This window comes from Ranitomeya imitator, chromosome 6, assembly GCF_032444005.1.
Source record: "Ranitomeya imitator isolate aRanImi1 chromosome 6, aRanImi1.pri, whole genome shotgun sequence".
Classification (NCBI taxonomy): Eukaryota; Metazoa; Chordata; class Amphibia; order Anura; family Dendrobatidae; genus Ranitomeya; species Ranitomeya imitator.
Genome location: NC_091287.1, coordinates 532,265,271 through 532,286,610, shown reverse-complemented (window position 1 = coordinate 532,286,610; position 21,340 = coordinate 532,265,271).

Genomic DNA, 21,340 nt, shown 5'->3' with positions numbered 1-21,340 from the left:
TTAGTATATAACACAGCTACTTAGTATATGGCACTTCCACATAGCATATAGCACAGCCACGTAGTATATAACACAGCCATGTAGTATACAGCACAGCCATGTAGCATATAACAGCCCACATAGTATATAGCACAGCCACGTAGTATATAACAAAAGCCACGTAGTATGTAGCACAACCACGTAGTATATAACGCAGCCATGTAGAATATAGCACGGCCACGTAGTATATAGCACAGCCACGTAGCATATAGCACAGCCACATAGCATATGGCACAGCCACGTAGGATATAACAGCTCACATAGTACACAGCACAGCACGTAGCATATAACACAGCCGGTGTAGCTTATTGCACAGCCATGTAGCATATAGCACAGCCATGTAGTATCTAACACAGCCCGCATAGCATATAACACAGCCCATGTAGTATATAGTACAGTCCACGTAGAATATAGCACAATCCATGTAGTATATAGCACAATCCGCACAGTATATAGTACAGTCCACGCAGTAAATAACACAGCCCACATAGTATATAGTACAGTCCACGTAGTACTGTATATAACACAGCACATGTAGTATATAGCACAGTGCATGTAGTATATAGCACAATCCACGTAGTATATAGCAAAATCCACGTAATATATAGTACAGTCCACGTAGTATATAACACAGCCCCGTAGTATATAGCACAGTCTACGTATTATATAGCACAATCCACATAGTATATAGTACAGTCCACGCAGTATATAACACAGCCCACGTAGTATATAGTACAGTCCACATAGTATATAACACAGCTCCACATAGTATATTGCACAGTGGATGTAGTATATAGCACAGTCCACGTAGTATATACAGTAGTACAGTCCATAATTCTGCCCCTATGTACAAGAATATAACTACTATAATACTGCCCCTATGTACAAGAATATAACTACTATAATACTGCTCCTATATACAAGAACATAACTACTATAATACTGCCCCTATGTCCAAGAATATAACTACTATAATACTGCCCCTATGTACAAGACTATATCTACTATAATACTGCCCCTATGTACAAGAATATAACTACTATAAAAGTTCTCCTATGTACCAGAATATAACGACTATAATACTGCTCCTACAGTGTCTTGCGAAAGTATTCGGCTCCCTGGAACTTTTCAACCTTTTCCCACATATCATGCTTCAAAACATAAAGATACCAAATGTAAATTTTTGGTGAAGAATCAACAACAAGTGGAACACAATTGTGAAGTTGAATGAAATTTATTGGCTATTTTAAATTTTTGTGGAAATTCAAAAACAGAAAAGGGGGGCGTGCAATAACTACTATAATACTGATCCTATGTACAAGAATATAGCTACTATAATACTGCTCCTATGTACAAGAATATAGCTACTATAATACTGCCCCTATGTACAAGAATATAACTACTATAACACTGCTCTCTATATACAAGAATATAACTACTATAATACTGATCCTATGTACAAGAATATAGCTACTATAATACTGCTCTTATGTACAAGAATATAACTACTATAATACTGCCCCTATGTACAAGAATATAACTACTATAATACTGCTCCTATGTACAAGAATATAAATACTATAATACTGCTCCTATGTAGAGGAATATAACTACTATAATACTGATCCTATGTACAAGAATATAGCTACTATAATACTGCTCCTATGTACAAGAATATAGCTACTATAATACTGCCCCTATGTACAAGAATATAACTACTATAACACTGGTCTCTATATACAAGAATATAACTACTGTAATACTGATCCTATGTACAAGAATATAGCTACTATTATACTGCTCCTATGTACAAGAATATAGCTACTATAATACTGCCCCTATGTACAAGAATATAGCTACTATAATACTGCCCCTATGTATAAGAATATAACTACTATAACACTGCTCTCTATATACAAGAATATAACTACTATAATACTGCCCCTATGTATAAGAATATAACCACTATAATACTGCTCCTATGTATAAGAATATAACTACTATAATACTGCCCCTATGTACAAGAATATAGCTACTATAATACTGCTCCTATGTACAAGAATATAGCTACTATAATACTGCCCCTATGTACAAGAATATAACTACTATAACACTGCTCTCTATATACAAGAATATAACTACTATAATACTGATCCTATGTACAAGAATATAGCTACTATAATACTGCTCTTATGTACAAGAATATAACTACTATAATACTGCCCCTATGTACAAGAATATAACTACTATAATACTGCTCCTATGTACAAGAATATAAATACTATAATACTGCTCCTATGTAGAGGAATATAACTACTATAATACTGATCCTATGTACAAGAATATAGCTACTATAATACTGCTCCTATGTACAAGAATATAGCTACTATAATACTGCCCCTATGTACAAGAATATAACTACTATAACACTGGTCTCTATATACAAGAATATAACTACTGTAATACTGATCCTATGTACAAGAATATAGCTACTATTATACTGCTCCTATGTACAAGAATATAGCTACTATAATACTGCCCCTATGTACAAGAATATAGCTACTATAATACTGCCCCTATGTATAAGAATATAACTACTATAACACTGCTCTCTATATACAAGAATATAACTACTATAATACTGCCCCTATGTATAAGAATATAACCACTATAATACTGCTCCTATGTATAAGAATATAACTACTATAATACTGCCCCTATGTACAAGAATATAGCTACTATAATACTGCTCCTATGTACAAGAATATAACTACTATAATACTGCTCCTATGTAGAGGAATATAACTACTATAATACTGTCCCTATATACAAGAATATAACTACTATAATACTGCTCCTATGTAGAGGAATATAACTACTATAACACTGCTCCTATGTACAAGAATATAACTACTATAATACTGCTCCTATGTACAAGAATATAACTACTATAATACTGCTCCTATGTACAAGAATATAACTACTATAATACTGCCCCTATGTACAAGAATATAGCTACTATAATACTGCTCCTATGTAGAGGAATATAACTACTATAATACTGCTCCTATGTACAAGAATATAACTACTATAATACTGCTCCTATGTACAAGAATATAACTACTATAATACTGCTCCTATGTACAAGAATATAACTACTATAATACTGCCCCTATGTACAAGAATATAACTACTATAATACTGCTCCTATGTAGAGGAATATAACTACTATAATACTGCTCCTATGTACAAGAATATAACTACTATAATGCTGCCCCTATGTATTTATTTCTTGGTATCAGATTTAGAACTCTGCCGATTTCTCTTGGTTATGAATTGAGGTGTTGTTATCTTCCGTTTCCCGGCTGTGTCTATATATCTCGGTGAGGTTCTTTATTGTATGAGGCACAGTTCTATCCTGTATAATTTCCAGTCATTACAGGAACTCGTACCTGTTGCTACTCGGTGACAATGTGGTAATGACCTCGGGTCAGGGCATAAATTACTTATTGCTATACATCCATTATGCAACTTGTGAGTAGGTTATTTTACATTAAACCCGTCCATCCTCTCTGCATTAACTTCTCCATCCGAGATCATGGAGTTCGGAAAAACACATTGCTGGGGAAAGGATTTGCTCTCGGTAATTCATCTGGAAGTGCAATAAACCTTAGGTAATGAACCACTTGACTGCGTACAAGGAAACGTAAGACCTGTAATATAAAGTGATGTGTGTAGCTGTAGGGAACAATTATTTGGCTATGGTTAGCTTAACTTTTGTATTATATTTTATTATTTCCATTATTATTTTTATATAGTTTTTATACTTATTTTTGTTTAGTTTTTGTCACAGGTCTTTGCATTGAGGCCTGAGAGTTACACCATTGACATCATTCCTTATGTTGTAGAACCAAGGGCCAGTGAGACGAGAAACGTAACATGCCTATTATTTTTATATTAATGCTATTATTTTCTTTTATTATAGTACATGCTATTGGTGATGTAATTATGCTTTTTATGGTGAGAAATTTTTTTTAAAAAAACAGCAATTCTGCTGTTTTTTGTCATTTTAAATCTTACCAAATTTATGCAGTTTTATTTTTATTTATTTATTTATGCATACTCTTAAAAGACTTACTATCTCCCATTCATAATCTATCCAAGGCAAATAGCGCTTTTTCCTTTCCTAGCCCTGCCATGTGCCCAAGCAGAAGTTTTTGACCACATATGGGGTAGAGTCGCGTTCGGGACAAATTGCACAATAAATAATGGGGTCTGTTTTCTCCTATTATCCATTGTGAAAATTACAAATTTGGGGCTAAAACAACATTTTCGTGAAGAAAATAAAATTTTTTAAATATGATGACGTAATACTATCAGTTTCCTTGTAGTACCTATGGGTTCAAAATTCTCACTATACACCTGGATAAAATTATAAAATTCTTGAGGGTTGTAATTTCCAAAATGGGGTCATTTATGGGAGGTTTTTACTGTTTAGGCACATCCAAACATGACATGAAACCCGCAAACCATTCCATCAAAGTCTGCATTGCAAAATGTCACTCCTTTACCGAGCCCTGCCGTGCGCCCAAATAGTGGTTTTCCTCTACATATCTTGGTATCAGCGTGCTCAGGAGAAATTGCACAACACAATGTTGGGTCCATTTTCTTTTGTTACTCTTGCGAAAATAAAAAATTTGGGGCTAAAAGTACATATTTTGTGGGAAAAAATGTGATTTAGTATTTTCACAGCTCTACATTTTAAACTTCTGTGAAGCACCTGGGGGATCAGGGTGCTCATGAATCATCTAGATAAGCTCCTTGAGGTGTCTAGATTCAAAATGGGATCACTTGTTGATGGTTTCCATATCAAAGGCTCCCCAAACATGGCATTATGCCCACTCTAAATTCCACACATTATTGTGTTCAAAATGCCAAACAGTGCTCTTTCCTTTCCGAGTCCTGCCGTGCGCCAAAGCAGTGGTTTACCCCCACATATGGGGTATCGGCCTACTCAGGGCAAATTGTACAACAAATTTTAAAGTCCATTTTCTCCTGCTACTCTTGTGAAAATAACAAATTTGAGCTAAAGTGAAATTTTTGTGAAAAAAGTTCATTTTTTCCTTCGACATCGCTTTATCTCCTGTGAAGCACCAGAGGGGTTAATAAACTTCTTCAATGTGGTTTTGAGCAATTTGAGGGGTTTGTTTTATATTATAGTGTCACTTTTGGATATTTTCTGTCATATATGCCCCCCAAAGTTACTAATGTGATGTGGTCCCTAAGAAAATGGTTTTGTAAATTTTGTTGGAAAAATGAAAAATTGCTGATCAACAAAAAAAAAATGTTTTAAAAATGTTGTAGATGTAAAGTAGACACGCGGGATATGTTATTTATTTACTATTTTGAATAACAGAACTTTGTGATTTAAGGGCATAAGAATTTAAAGTTTTAAAACGGCAAAATTTTCTAAATTTTCACCAAATTTCCGATATTTTTACAAACAAACGCAAGTCATATCGAATAAAAGTTACCAAAATGGAAATGTAAGACTTTAGAGAAGAAGGCAAGAGGGAGGGAGCGAGGGGATGACAGGATCGGGTAGGGAACATCGGTGCTGGGATATATCAGGGGTAGTGTTGAGCGATACCTTCCGATATCGGAAAGTATCGGTATCGGATAGGATCGGCCGATATTCAAAAAATATCGTATATCGCCGATACCGATACCCGATCCCAATGCAAGTCAATGGGACCAAAATATCGGAATTAAAATAAACCCTTTCTTTCCTTGTAGGTTCATTCTACATGAAGGAAAACAACTAAGAATAATGCAGGATGTATTTGGGGAGGTGGCGGAGACATTAAAGTCATAGAGGTTTAGCCCAATCAAATAGAATAGCATGTTTTTTTTTTTTTTTAAAGACTTTCGGAGTGACAAAGATATTGACTATGTAAATATTTTTTTTATTTTGTCAGATATTGATGTTTCACTATTCCACGACCTTCCCCTTCTTTTTTTTTTTTTACTTTTCCCACACTTTCATCTTCATCATCATCAGCATCTTTGACATCAACTTCTTCTTCACCTTATTCATCTTCTTCTTCATCCTTTACCTTTTTTTTTTTTTTTTTTTTAATTACATTCTTCATATTCATTTTATTCAACTATTATTATTCTTCCTATTCTACATATTCATTTTATTCAACTGTATTATTCTTCCTATTCTACTTCTTCATCATATTCTCATTTGTGACAGGCATTCCCGTAGTTGTTATCTATAAAAGTTGGAAGATTACACCTTCCGTTCTGCCAGTCACAAAAGTTACATTTGTCCGCGTTCAGTTTGGCCTGCAGCATCAGGCTTTATCCAGGGGCACCACGAGGAGGAACGGACTCACCCCCATACACTGCTTAGTCTTCTTCTGCATATAATTGAGATAATATCTTTTGCTCTGATATTAAGTGTTATGCTTAATGTTCTTCTGCTCTTTGTTCTGCAGCCTCTTGTTCTTCTGCTTCTCGGTCTTCCATGTCGTCGTCTCCAGTGTCGTCATCTCCGCCGTCGTCGTCTCCGCCGTCGTCGTCTCCGCCGTCGTCGTCTCCGCCGTCGTCGTCGTCGTCATCGGGGTGGTCTTCCGGGTCGTCGACTTTAGGGTCTTCAACTTGGAAATGTAGCAGAAGGTACAAGAAGGCTGAGAAAATGCCAAGAACCTGATGTTGGAACTGGAACTCGGATGGCTAACCGAAGGTTCAAGAGCCTATGGAACTACCGAGGACCAGCTGACGTTACTGGAACCCGGTTACTAAGCAGGAGGTACCCGTGCTAAAAAGCACTACCAAGGACCGCCTGACGTTGGCGGAACTCGGATACCCAGAAGGAGGCACCTAAGCCAAAGGCTCGGCCCGGAACCAGCTGACGGTACTGGAACCAGGATGGGGAGCAGAAGGTACAAGAGCAAAAGACACTGCCGAGTAACCAGCTGACGGTACTGGAACCCGGATGGGTAGCCGAAGGTCCAAGAGCCAATGGAACTACCGAGGACCAGCTGACGTTACTGGAACCCGGTTACTAAGCAGGAGGTACCCGTGCCTGAAAGCACTACCAAGGACCACCTGACGTTGGTGGAACTCGGATACCCAGAAGGAGGCACCTAAGCCAAAGGCTCTGCCCGGAACCAGCTGACGGTACTGGAACCAGGATGGGGAGCAGAAGGTACAAGAGCAAAAGACACTGCCGAGAACCAGCTGACGGTGCTGGAACCAGGTGGTGGACCCGAAGGCCCACAGGAGAGGAGAGAACAGCTAGGCCGCGAGGCAGCCGCAGTTACCGAACCCCAACAGTCCTACAGGGGGAGCTGGGCCTACTGGCACTACAGAACCAGCCTTGACTACCAGTTCACGCAGCCCACATAGGAAGCTCCTAAACTGGAGGCACCCTGGAGTTGGCTAACCCGACCGCACCACGACGGGGCAAGCATAGGCGTCTCAGTGAGCTTGACACTACCCGGAAACAGCTGACGGTGCTGGAACCAGGTTTGGCATGAGGGAGTACCTGTGACAAAAACACTGCCGAGAACCAGCTGGCGGTGCTGGAACCCAGATGCGTTGCCCCAGTGTGCAAGAGCCAATGGCACGACCGAGGACCAGCTGACGGTGCTGGAACCCGGTTAGTAAGCTGTAGGTGCCCGCGCTTAAAAGCACTACCAAGGACCGCCTGACGTTGGCGGAACTCGGATACCCAGGAGGAGGCACCTAAGCCAAAGGCTCGGCCCGGAACCAGCTGACGGTGCTGGAACCAGGTGGTGGACCCGAAGGCCCACAGGAGAGGAGAGAACAGCTAGGCCGCGAGGCAGCCGCAGTTACCGAACCCCAACAGTCCTACAGGGGGAGCTGGGCCTACTGGCACTACAGAACCAGCCTTGACTACCAGTTCACGCAGCCCACATAGGAAGCTCCTAAACTGGAGGCACCCTGGAGTTGGCTAACCCGACCGCACCACGACGGGGCAAGCATAGGCGTCTCAGTGAGCTTGACACTACCCGGAAACAGCTGACGGTGCTGGAACCAGGTTTGGCATGAGGGAGTACCTGTGACAAAAACACTGCCGAGAACCAGCTGGCGGTGCTGGAACCCAGATGCGTTGCCCCAGTGTGCAAGAGCCAATGGCACGACCGAGGACCAGCTGACGGTGCTGGAACCCGGTTAGTAAGCTGTAGGTGCCCGCGCTTAAAAGCACTACCAAGGACCGCCTGACGTTGGCGGAACTCGGATACCCAGGAGGAGGCACCTAAGCCAAAGGCTCGGCCCGGAACCAGCTGACGGTGCTGGAACCAGGTGGTGGACCCCAAGGCCCACAGGAGAGGAGAGAACAGCTAGGCCGCGAGGCAGCCGCAGTTACCGAACCCCAACAGTCCTACAGGGGGAGCTGGGCCTACTGGCACTACAGAACCAGCCTTGACTACCAGTTCACGCAGCCCACATAGGAAGCTCCTAAACTGGAGGCACCCTGGAGTTGGCTAACCCGACCGCACCACGACGGGGCAAGCATAGGCGTCTCAGTGAGCTTGACACTACCCGGAAACAGCTGACGGTGCTGGAACAAGGTTTGGCACGAGGGAGTACCTGTGACAAAAACACTGCCGAGAACCAGCTGGCGGTGCTGGAACCCAGATGCATTGCCCCAGTGTGCAAGAGCCAATGGCACGACCAAGGACCAGCTGACGGTGCTGGAACCCGGTTAGTAAGCTGTAGGTGCCCGCGCTTAAAAGCACTACCAAGGACCGCCTGACGTTGGCGGAACTCGGATACCCAGGAGGAGGCACCTAAGCCAAAGGCTCGGCCCGGAACCAGCTGACGGTGCTGGAACCAGGTGGTGGACCCCAAGGCCCACAGGAGAGGAGAGAACAGCTAGGCCGCGAGGCAGCCGCAGTTACCGAACCCCAACAGTCCTACAGGGGGAGCTGGGCCTACTGGCACTACAGAACCAGCCTTGACTACCAGTTCACGCAGCCCACATAGGAAGCTCCTAAACTGGAGGCACCCTGGAGTTGGCTAACCCGACCGCACCACGACGGGGCAAGCATAGGCGTCTCAGTGAGCTTGACACTACCCGGAAACAGCTGACGGTGCTGAAACCAGGTTTGGCACGAGGGAGTACCTGTGACAAAAACACTGCCGAGAACCAGCTGGCGGTGCTGGAACCCAGATGCGTTGCCCCAGTGTGCAAGAGCCAATGGCACGACCGAGGACCAGCTGACGGTGCTGGAACCCGGTTAGTAAGCTGTAGGTGCCCGAGCTTAAAAGCACTCCCAAGGACCGCCTGACGTTGGCGGGACTCGGATACCCAGGAGGAGGCACCTAAGCCAAAGGCTCGGCCCGGAACCAGCTGACGGTGCTGGAACCAGGTGGTGGACCCCAAGGCCCACAGGAGAGGAGAGAACAGCTAGGCCGCGAGGCAGCCGCAGTTACCGAACCCCAACAGTCCTACAGGGGGAGCAGGGCCTACTGGCACTACAGAACCAGCCTTGACTACCAGTTCACGCAGCCCACATAGGAAGCTCCTAAACTGGAGGCACCCTGGAGTTGGCTAACCCGACCGCACCACGACGGGGCAAGCATAGGCGTCTCAGTGAGCTTGACACTACCCGGAAACAGCTGACGGTGCTGGAACCAGGTTTGGCATGAGGGAGTACCTGTGACAAAAACACTGCCGAGAACCAGCTGGCGGTGCTGGAACCCAGATGCGTTGCCCCAGTGTGCAAGAGCCAATGGCACGACCGAGGACCAGCTGACGGTGCTGGAACCCGGTTAGTAAGCTGTAGGTGCCCGCGCTTAAAAGCACTACCAAGGACCGCCTGACGTTGGCGGAACTCGGATACCCAGGAGGAGGCACCTAAGCCAAAGGCTCGGCCCGGAACCAGCTGACGGTGCTGGAACCAGGTGGTGGACCCGAAGGCCCACAGGAGAGGAGAGAACAGCTAGGCCGCGAGGCAGCCGCAGTTACCGAACCCCAACAGTCCTACAGGGGGAGCTGGGCCTACTGGCACTACAGAACCAGCCTTGACTACCAGTTCACGCAGCCCACATAGGAAGCTCCTAAACTGGAGGCAAACTGGAGTTGGCTAACCCGACCGCACCACGACGGGGCAAGCATAGGCGTCTCAGTGAGCTTGACACTACCCGGAAACAGCTGACGGTGCTGGAACCAGGTTTGGCATGAGGGAGTACCTGTGACAAAAACACTGCCGAGAACCAGCTGGCGGTGCTGGAACCCAGATGCGTTGCCACAGTGTGCAAGAGCCAATGGCACGACCGAGGACCAGCTGACGGTGCTGGAACCCGGTTAGTAAGCTGTAGGTGCCCGCGCTTAAAAGCACTACCAAGGACCGCCTGACGTTGGCGGAACTCGGATACCCAGGAGGAGGCACCTAAGCCAAAGGCTCGGCCCGGAACCAGCTGACGGTGCTGGAACCAGGTGGTGGACCCCAAGGCCCACAGGAGAGGAGAGAACAGCTAGGCCGCGAGGCAGCCGCAGTTACCGAACCCCAACAGTCCTACAGGGGGAGCTGGGCCTACTGGCACTACAGAACCAGCCTTGACTACCAGTTCACGCAGCCCACATAGGAAGCTCCTAAACTGGAGGCACCCTGGAGTTGGCTAACCCGACCGCACCACGACGGGGCAAGCATAGGCGTCTCAGTGAGCTTGACACTACCCGGAAACAGCTGACGGTGCTGGAACAAGGTTTGGCACGAGGGAGTACCTGTGACAAAAACACTGCCGAGAACCAGCTGGCGGTGCTGGAACCCAGATGCATTGCCCCAGTGTGCAAGAGCCAATGGCACGACCGAGGACCAGCTGACGGTGCTGGAACCCGGTTAGTAAGCTGTAGGTGCCCGCGCTTAAAAGCACTACCAAGGACCGCCTGACGTTGGCGGAACTCGGATACCCAGGAGGAGGCACCTAAGCCAAAGGCTCGGCCCGGAACCAGCTGACGGTGCTGGAACCAGGTGGTGGACCCCAAGGCCCACAGGAGAGGAGAGAACAGCTAGGCCGCGAGGCAGCCGCAGTTACCGAACCCCAACAGTCCTACAGGGGGAGCTGGGCCTACTGGCACTACAGAACCAGCCTTGACTACCAGTTCACGCAGCCCACATAGGAAGCTCCTAAACTGGAGGCACCCTGGAGTTGGCTAACCCGACCGCACCACGACGGGGCAAGCATAGGCGTCTCAGTGAGCTTGACACTACCCGGAAACAGCTGACGGTGCTGAAACCAGGTTTGGCACGAGGGAGTACCTGTGACAAAAACACTGCCGAGAACCAGCTGGCGGTGCTGGAACCCAGATGCGTTGCCCCAGTGTGCAAGAGCCAATGGCACGACCGAGGACTAGCTGACGGTGCTGGTACCCGGTTAGTAAGCTGTAGGTGCCCGAGCTTAAAAGCACTCCCAAGGACCGCCTGACGTTGGCGGGACTCGGATACCCAGGAGGAGGCACCTAAGCCAAAGGCTCGGCCCGGAACCAGCTGACGGTGCTGGAACCAGGTGGTGGACCCCAAGGCCCACAGGAGAGGAGAGAACAGCTAGGCCGCGAGGCAGCCGCAGTTACCGAACCCCAACAGTCCTACAGGGGGAGCAGGGCCTACTGGCACTACAGAACCAGCCTTGACTACCAGTTCACGCAGCCCACATAGGAAGCTCCTAAACTGGAGGCACCCTGGAGTTGGCTAACCCGACCGCACCACGACGGGGCAAGCATAGGCGTCTCAGTGAGCTTGACACTACCTGGAAACAGCTGACGGTGCTGAAACCAGGTTTGGCACGGGGGAGTACCTGTGACAAAAACACTGCCGAGAACCAGCTAGCGGTGCTGGAACCCAGATGCGTTGCCCCAGTGTGCAAGAGCCAATGGCACGACCGAGGACCAGCTGACGGTGCTGGAACCCGGTTAGTAAGCTGTAGGTGCCCGCGCTTAAAAGCACTACCAAGGACCGCCTGACGTTGGCGGAACTCGGATACCCAGGAGGAGGCACCTAAGCCAAAGGCTCGGCCCGGAACCAGCTGACGGTGCTGGAACCAGGTGGTGGACCCCAAGGCCCACAGGAGAGGAGAGAACAGCTAGGCCGCGAGGCAGCCGCAGTTACCGAACCCCAACAGTCCTACAGGGGGAGCTGGGCCTACTGGCACTACAGAACCAGCCTTGACTACCAGTTCACGCAGCCCACATAGGAAGCTCCTAAACTGGAGGCACCCTGGAGTTGGCTAACCCGACCGCACCACAACGGGGCTAGCATAGGCGTCTTAGTGAGCTTGACACTAACCGGAAACAGCTGACGGTGCTGAAACCAGGTTTGGCACGAGGGAGTACCTGTGACAAAAACACTGCCGAGAACCAGCTGGCGGTGCTGGAACCCAGATGCGTTGCCCCAGTGTGCAAGAGCCAATGGCACGACCGAGGACTAGCTGACGGTGCTGTTACCCGGTTAGTAAGCTGTAGGTGCCCGCGCTTAAAAGCACTACCAAGGACCGCCTGACGTTGGCGGAACTCGGATACCCAGGAGGAGGCACCTAAGCCAAAGGCTCGGCCCGGAACCAGCTGACGGTGCTGGAACCAGGTGGTGGACCCCAAGGCCCACAGGAGAGGAGAGAACAGCTAGGCCGCGAGGCAGCCGCAGTTACCGAACCCCAACAGTCCTACAGGGGGAGCAGGGCCTACTGGCACTACAGAACCAGCCTTGACTACCAGTTCACGCAGCCCACATAGGAAGCTCCTAAACTGGAGGCACCCTGGAGTTGGCTAACCCGACCGCACCACGACGGGGCAAGCATAGGCGTCTCAGTGAGCTTGACACTACCTGGAAACAGCTGACGGTGCTGAAACCAGGTTTGGCACGAGGGAGTACCTGTGACAAAAACACTGCCGAGAACCAGCTGGCGGTGCTGGAACCCAGATGCGTTGCCCCAGTGTGCAAGAGCCAATGGCACGACCGAGGACCAGCTGACGGTGCTGGAACCCGGTTAGTAAGCTGTAGGTGCCCGCGCTTAAAAGCACTACCAAGGACCACCTGACGTTGGCGGAACTCGGATACCCAGGAGGAGGCACCTAAGCCAAAGGCTCGGCCCGGAACCAGCTGACGGTGCTGGAACCAGGTGGTGGACCCCAAGGCCCACAGGAGAGGAGAGAACAGCTAGGCCGCGAGGCAGCCGCAGTTACCGAACCCCAACAGTCCTACAGGGGGAGCAGGGCCTACTGGCACTACAGAACCAGCCTTGACTACCAGTTCACGCAGCCCACATAGGAAGCTCCTAAACTGGAGGCACCCTGGAGTTGGCTAACCCGACCGCACCACGACGGGGCAAGCATAGGCGTCTCAGTGAGCTTGACACTACCCGGAAACAGCTGACGGTGCTGGAACCAGGTATGGCACGAGGGAGTACCTGTGACAAAAACACTGTCGAGAACCAGCTGGCGGTGCTGGAACCCAGATGCGTTGCCCCAGTGTGCAAGAGCCAATGGCACGATCGAGGACCAGCTGACGGTGCTGGAACCCGGTTAGTAAGCTGTAGGTGCCCGCGCTTAAAAGCACTACCAAGGACCGCCTGACGTTGGCGGAACTCGGATACCCAGGAGGAGGCACCTAAGCCAAAGGCTCGGCCCGGAACCAGCTGACGGTGCTGGAACCAGGTGGTGGACCCCAAGGCCCACAGGAGAGGAGAGAACAGCTAGGCCGCGAGGCAGCCGCAGTTACCGAACCCCAACAGTCCTACAGGGGGAGCTGGGCCTACTGGCACTACAGAACCAGCCTTGACTACCAGTTCACGCAGCCCACATAGGAAGCTCCTAAACTGGAGGCACCCTGGAGTTGGCTAACCCGACCGCACCACGACGGGGCAAGCATAGGCGTCTCAGTGAGCTTGACACTACCCGGAAACAGCTGACGGTGCTGGAACCAGGTTTGGCACGAGGGAGTACCTGTGACAAAAACACTGCCGAGAACCAGCTGGCGGTGCTGGAACCCGGATGCGTTGCCTATCAAAGATTGTCTTCCTACAGCCCCAACTAGCGGTGTTGGAGCAAAAGGTAAGCAGGGGGAGCAGAGTGTAGGCCGAAGCCTACACTGGAGTCAGCTTTGTGTCTGCGTTGCGTTTGCAGGACACTTTGCCGGCTACACAGTGGGGGAACAGCAGGCGGTGCTGAACCCCACTAACACATTGGCTGGTGTTTTTCTCTGGGCAGCTAGCACTTCCGGGCAAAAACTAGCGGTGTTATAGCCCAGGGGCAGCAGGAGGAGGAGAGGAGCAGAGTGTAGGCCAAAGCCTAGTTGAACCAATTTCAAAGGTAACCTTTAACCCCCCCTCAGGTGTTACAAAGTACAAGAGCCACACCTTGTGCAGCATTAATGCTGCACAAGTAAAAGGTTGCTCTATTAATTTTTCTACTTGCACACGCTGAATGCAACACGTACACAATTTAGCCCATTCTACAGTCAAACTGTAGTTGAGGCGTGACTTGTATTTTTAAGGAGACGCAGCATAGGTGTCCCAAATAACGCCTTTGTGCTTGGCGCAGCTTCCTGAGCGTTGTTTTTTGCTGTACAGGAGTCTGCGCTCTTGTGTTATCCCTTGGCAATGCCCTGTTAGCGCTGCCTGTCTTATGACCTCATTTCATGTTGGCCGCTGCGGTTAACGATGGCCATAAATCCCATAAAGTGCCTTTTCATAAAGTCACACTGCGGTGCTGGGATTCGTGGCCTTGAGCAGTAAATATTTTCGACGCTCACACACGTCCTTACACCTGCTTCAGACTGGGCGGCCTCTGCTGATCACTTTTCGCATGCCGCGGCCATGAGGCCGCACAGTCTGAAGAAAGCGGAAGGAGATGAGTGACGACAGGCGAACATATGCACTGCTCGTGCCCATAAACCACACCCTCGCTGACAAAATAAATAAGACAACGAGGGGCGTTGTTTCACGCAGGGCGGATGCACAGGCGCAGCCAGCTAACCATGGTGTCAAAAGACGGGAAGCGCTACCAAGGGGGGTGCTGCGTATCATTAGAAAGGAAAGTCACACCTCAGGGACAGTGGAATGGTCTCAATGAGACACATTTTGTACGTGTTGAGTTCCACGTGGGCAAGGAGAAAAACTCAGCCACCTTGTACAAATGCAGCAGTACTGCTGAACAAGGTGGCTGTTATACATAGAAACACCTGGGGGTTGGGGGCAGGCTCCCTTCAATTTCAGTTCATGTGCCTGCATGGCGTTTGCAGGTCACGTTGCCGGCTACACAGCTGGGGAACAGCTGGCGGTGCTGAACCCCACTGACACATTGGCTGGTGTTTTTCTCTGTGCAGTTAGCACTTCCAGGCTAAAACTGGCGGTGTTATGAGCCCAGATTCAGCAGGAGGAGGAGAGGAGCAGAGTGTAGGCCGAAGCCTGCACTGGTGGCAGCTTTTGTTCTGCTGTGCCTGCGTGGCGTTTGCAGGTCACGTTGCCGGCTACACAGCAGGGGAACAGCTGGCGGTGCTGAACCCCACTAACACATTGGCTGGTGTTTTTCTCTGTGCAGCTAGCAATTCCGGGCAAAAACTAGCGGTGTTAGAGCCCAGGGTCAGCAGGAGGAGGAGAGGAGCAGAGTGTAGGCCGAAGCCAGCACTGGTGGCAGCTTTTGGTTGGTTGTGCCAGCGTGGCTTGTGCTGGACACGATGCCGGCTACACAGCAGGGGAACAGCTGGCGGTGCTGAACCCCACTAACACATTGGCGGGTGTTTTTCTCTGTGCACCTAGCACTTCCAGGCTACAACTGGCGGTGTTAGAGCCCAGGGTCAGCAGGAGGAGGAGAGGAGCAGAGTGTAGGCCGAAGCCTAGTTGAACCAATTTCAAAGGTAACCTTTAACCCCCCCTCAGGTGTTGCAAGGTACAAGAGCCACACCTTGTGCAGCATTAATGCTGCACAAGTAAAAGGTTGCTCTCTTCATTTTGCTCCTTGCACACGCTGAATAAAACACGTACACTATTTAGCCCATTATACTGTCAAACAGTAGTGGAGGCGTGACTTTTCTTTTGAAGAAGACGCAGCACAGGTGTCAAAATTTACACCTAGGTGCTGGGAGCAGACTCCTTACTGTTGTTATTTGCAGTACAGCAGAGTGCGCTCTTGTGTTATCCCTTGGCAATACCCTGTTAGTGCAGGCCGTCTTATGACCTCATTTCATGTTGGCCGGTGCGGTTAGCGATGGCCATAAATCCCAGACCCACAGTGCCTTTCCATAAAGTCACACTGCGGTGCTGGGATTCGTGGCCTTGTGCAGTAAATATGTTCGCCGCTCACACATGTCCTTACACCTGCTTCAGACTGGGCGACCTCAGCTGATCCCTTATTGCCTGCCACGGCCATGAGGCCGCACAGTCTGAAGAAGGCGGAAGGAGGGGAGTGAAGACAGGCGAACATATGCACTGCTCGTGCCCATCAATCACACCCTCGCAGTCAAAATATATGAGACAACGAGGGGCGTTGTGTCGGGCAGGGCGGACGCACAGGCACAGCCAGCCAACCAATGATGTCAGAAGACGGGCAGCGCTAACAATGGGGGTGCTGCGTGTCATTAAAAAGGAAAGTCACACCTCAGGGACATTGTAATGGTCTCTAATGAGACACATTTTGTACGTGTTGAGTTCCACGTGGGCAAGGAGAAAAAGTCAGCCACCTTGTACAAATGCAGCAGTACTGCTGTACAAGGTGGCTGTTATACATAGAAACACCTGGGGGTGGGGGGCAGGCTCACTTCAATTTCAGTTCATGTGCCTGCGTGGCGTTTGCAGGACACGTTGCCAGCTACACAGCAGGGGAACAGCTGGCGTTGCTGAACCCCACTGACACATTGACTGGTGTTTTTCTCTGTGCAGCTCGCATGTCCGGGCAAAAACTGGCGGTGTTATAGCCCAGGGTCAGCAGGAGGAGGAGAGGAGCAGAGTGTAGGCCGAAGCCCAGTTGAACCAATTTCAAAGGTAACCTTTAACCCCCCCTCAGGTGTTGCAAGGTACAAGAGCCACACCTTGTGCAGCATTAATGCTGCACAAGTAAAAGGTTGGTCTCTTCATTTTTCTCCTTGCACACGCTGAATAAAACACGTACACTATTTAGCCCATTCTACTGTAAAACAGTAGTGGAGGCGTGACTTTTCTTTTTAAAGAAAAGCAGCACAGGTGTCGAAAATAACACCTTGGTGCATGGGCGCAGCTTCCTGAGCGTTGTTATTTGCTGTACAGGAGTCTGCGCTCTTGTTATCCCTTGGCCATGCGCTGTGAGCGCTTCCTGTCTTCTGACCTCATTTCATGTCGGCCGTTGCGGTTAGCGATGGCCATAAATCCCAGACCCACAGTGTGTTTTCAAAAAATCACACTGCGTGGCTGGGATTCGTGGCCTTGTGCAGTAAATATGTTTGCCGCTCACACATGTCCTTACACCTGCTTCAGACTGGGCGGCCTCATCTGATCCCTTATCGCATGCCGCGGCCATGAGGCCACCCAGTCTGAAGAAGGCGGAAGGAGATGAGTGAACACAGGCAAACATATGCACTGCACATGCCCATCAATCACACCCTCGCTGTCCAAAAAAATAAGACACCGAGGGGCGTTGTTTCGAGCAGGGCAGACGCACAGGCGCAGCCAGCTAACCAATGATGTCAAAAGACGGGCAGTGCTAACAAGGGTGGTGCTGCGTATCATTAGAAAGGAAAGTCACACCTCAGGGACAGTGGAATGGTCTCAATGAGACACATTTAGTACGTGTTTAATTTAACGTGGGCAAGGAGAAAAAGTCAGCCACCTTGTACAAATGCAGCAGTACTGCTGTACAAGGTGGCTGTTATACATAGAAACACCTGGGGGTGGAGGGCAGGCTTCCTTCAATTTCAGTTCATGTGCCTGCGTGGCGTTTGCAGGACACGTTGCCAGCTACACAGCAGGGGAACAGCTGGCGTTGCTGAACCCCACTGACACATTGACTGGTGTTTTTCTCTGTGCAGCTCGCATGTCCGGGCAAAAACTGGCGGTGTTAGAGCCCAGGGTCAGCAGGAGGTGGAGAGGAGCAAAGTGTAGGCCGAAGCCTGCACTGGTGGCAGCTTTTGGTCGGTTGTGCCAGCGTGGCTTGTGCTGGACACGATGCCGGCTACACAGCAGGGGAACAGCTGGCGGTGCTGAACCCCACTAACACATTGGCGGGTGTTTTTCTCTGTGCACCAAGCACTTCCAGGCTACAACTGGCGGTGTTATAGCCCAGGGTCAGCAGGAGGAGGAGAGGAGCAGAGTGTAGGCCGAAGCCTGCACTGGTGGCAGCTTTTGGTCGGTTGTGCCAGCGTGGCTTGTGCTGGACACGATGCCGGCTACACAGCAGGGGAACAGCTGGCGGTGCTGAACCCCACTAACACATTGGCTGTTGTTTTTCTCTGTGAAGCTCGCATTTCCGGGCAAAAACTAGCGGTGTTAGAGCCCAGGGTCAGCAGGAGGAGGAGAGGAGCAGAGTGTAGGCCAAAGCCTAGTTGAACCAATTTCAAAGGTAACCTTTAACCCCCCCTCAGGTGTTGCAAGGTACAAGAGCCACACCTTGTGCAGCATTAATGCTGCACAAGTAAAAGGTTGCTCTATTTAGTTTGCTCCTTGCACACGCTGAATAAAACACGTACACTATTTAGCCCATTATACTGTCTAACAGTAGTGGAGGCGTGACTTGTCTTTTTAAGGAGACGCAGCACAGGTGTCAAAATTTACACCTAGGTGCTGGGCACAGAATCCTGAGCGTTGTTATTAGCTGTACAGGAGTCTGCGCTATTGTGATCCCTTGGCCATGCGCTGTGAGCGCTGCCTGTCTTCTCACCTCATTTCATGTTGGCCGTTGCGGTTAGCAATGGATATGAATCCCAGGCCCGCAGTGTGTTTTCAAAAAATCACACTGCGTGGCTGGGATTCGTGGCCTTGTGCAGTAAATATGTTTGCCGCTCACACATGTCCTTACACCTGCTTCAGACTGGGCGGCCTCAGCAGATCCCTTATCGCCTACCATGGCCAGGAGGCCGCACAGTCTGAAGAAGGCGGAAAGAGATGAGTTAAGACAGGCGAACATATGCACTGCACATGCCCATCAATCACACCCTCGCAGCCAAAATATATGAAACGAGGGGGGTTGTGTCGGGCAGGGCGGACGCACAGGCACAGGCAGCCAACCAATGATGTCAGAAGACGGGCAGCGCTACCAAGGGGGGTGGTGCGTGTCATTAAAAAGGAAAGTCACACCTCAGGGACATTGTAATGGTCTGTAATGAGACACATATTTTACGTGTTTAATTCTACGTGGGCAAGGATAAAAAATCAGCCACCTTGTACAAATGCAGCAGTACTGCTGTACTAGGTGGCTGTTATACATAGAAACACCTGGGGGGGTGGGGCCAGGTTCCCTTTAATTTCAGTTCATGTGCCTGCGTGGCGTTTGCAGGTCACGTTGCCGGCTACACAGCAGGGGAACAGCTGGCGTTGCTGAACCCCACTAACACATTGGCTGGTGTTTTTCTCTGTGCAGCTAGCACTTCCGGGCAAAAACTAGCGGTGTTTAAGCCCAGGGTCAGCAGGAGGAGGAGAGGAGCCAGAGGCGTAGCTAGAGCTTTTGCCGCCCGGGGCTGTTCCCGAGTTTGGCGCCCCCCCCTCCCCCCCGGCTCAATACACACAAAGGTTACCAAAAACGGTTTTCCTGTTTTGTAGAACTTAAACTGGGCCTAATGGTGTCACCCCCACATGCCACACCTGTGACTTAATACCACCACACCATGACCAGGCCACATAGTGACCGAATAATACTACATACAAGGGACAAATACCACAACACCATTTCCAGACCACATATTACCACCACATAGTGACTGAATACTACAATACTGATCAGTAATAAAAAAAAAACCACAATACTATCACCATAAGTGCCAGTATTTACAGGAGATCTGTACTTAGTATGCAGTGTCTGTGTAGAGGTAATACAGAGATCACTGGTGACATTATACACAGGACCTCTATATAGTATACAGTGTATAGTGTCAGTGTATAGGCAACACTGACTCACCAGTGACGTCTCTAGGTGAAGTCCTTCATCTTTCATCCAGCACAGACCGCCATCATTCCTTCCAGCCAGGACTCGTTTCTGCAGGAAATAACACAGTTATCTCGAGCTCCGCTTGCAGAACACATTACTTAATTTTTCACAACTTCTACATTACATCACATGAAGAAAAAAAGGTGATATAGTGTCACTCTGCACAGTAACAGGACCGCCCCCCCATTTAAAACAGTATACTCAAAAAATAAAATAAATACATCACTGCAGTAATAATATCCCTTAATTAGCCCCTATGGTAATAATATTCCCCACCCTGGCCCCGTTTCTCATTCCTGGCTCCAGCCATATGTTCTCGCATCCTGCCCTCATGAGTATCCATTCTACCCCATATGATCTCCACATCCTGCCCCACCAGCCTCCATCGTATCCGTCCTGCCCCATGATCCAATCCTGCCCCGTGTCTCCAATCATGCCCCGTATCTACATTCTGCCCATGCCTCAAGTCCTGCCCCCAGTGTGTCCAGCATATTACCCCCATGTTGTCCAGCAATCTGCCCCAGTGTGTCCAGCATATTACCCCCATGTTGTCCAGCAATCTGCCCCAGTGTGTCCGGCATATTACCCCCAGTGTGTCCAGCAATCTGCCCCAGTGTGTCCAGCAATCTGCCCCAGTGTCCAGCCTTTCCCCAGTGTGTCCAGCAGTCTGCCCCAGTGTGTCCAGCATATTACCCCCAGTGTCCAGCATTGCCCCAGTGTTTCCAGCAATCTGCCCCAGTGTCCAGCATTGCCCCAGTGTGTCCAGAAGTCTGCCCCAGGGTCTCCAGCATTGCCTCAATGTGTCCTGAAATCTGCCCCATGGTCTCCAGTATTCAGTGTGTCCAGCAATCTGCCCCATAGTCTCCTGTATTGCCCCAGTGTGTCCAGCATTCTGCCCCATGGTCTCCAGTATTTCCCCAGTGTGTCCAGCATTCTGCCCCATGGTCTCCAGTATTGCCCCAGTGTGTCCAGCAATCTGCCCCATGGTCTCCTGTATTGCCCCAGTGTGTCCAGCATTCTGCCACATGGTCTCCTGTATTGCCCCAGTGTGTCCAGCATTCTGCCCCATGGTCTCCAGTATTGCCCCAGTGTGTCCAGCAATCTGCCCCATGGTCTCCTGTATTGCCCCAGTGTGTCCAGCAATCTGCCCCATGGTCTCCT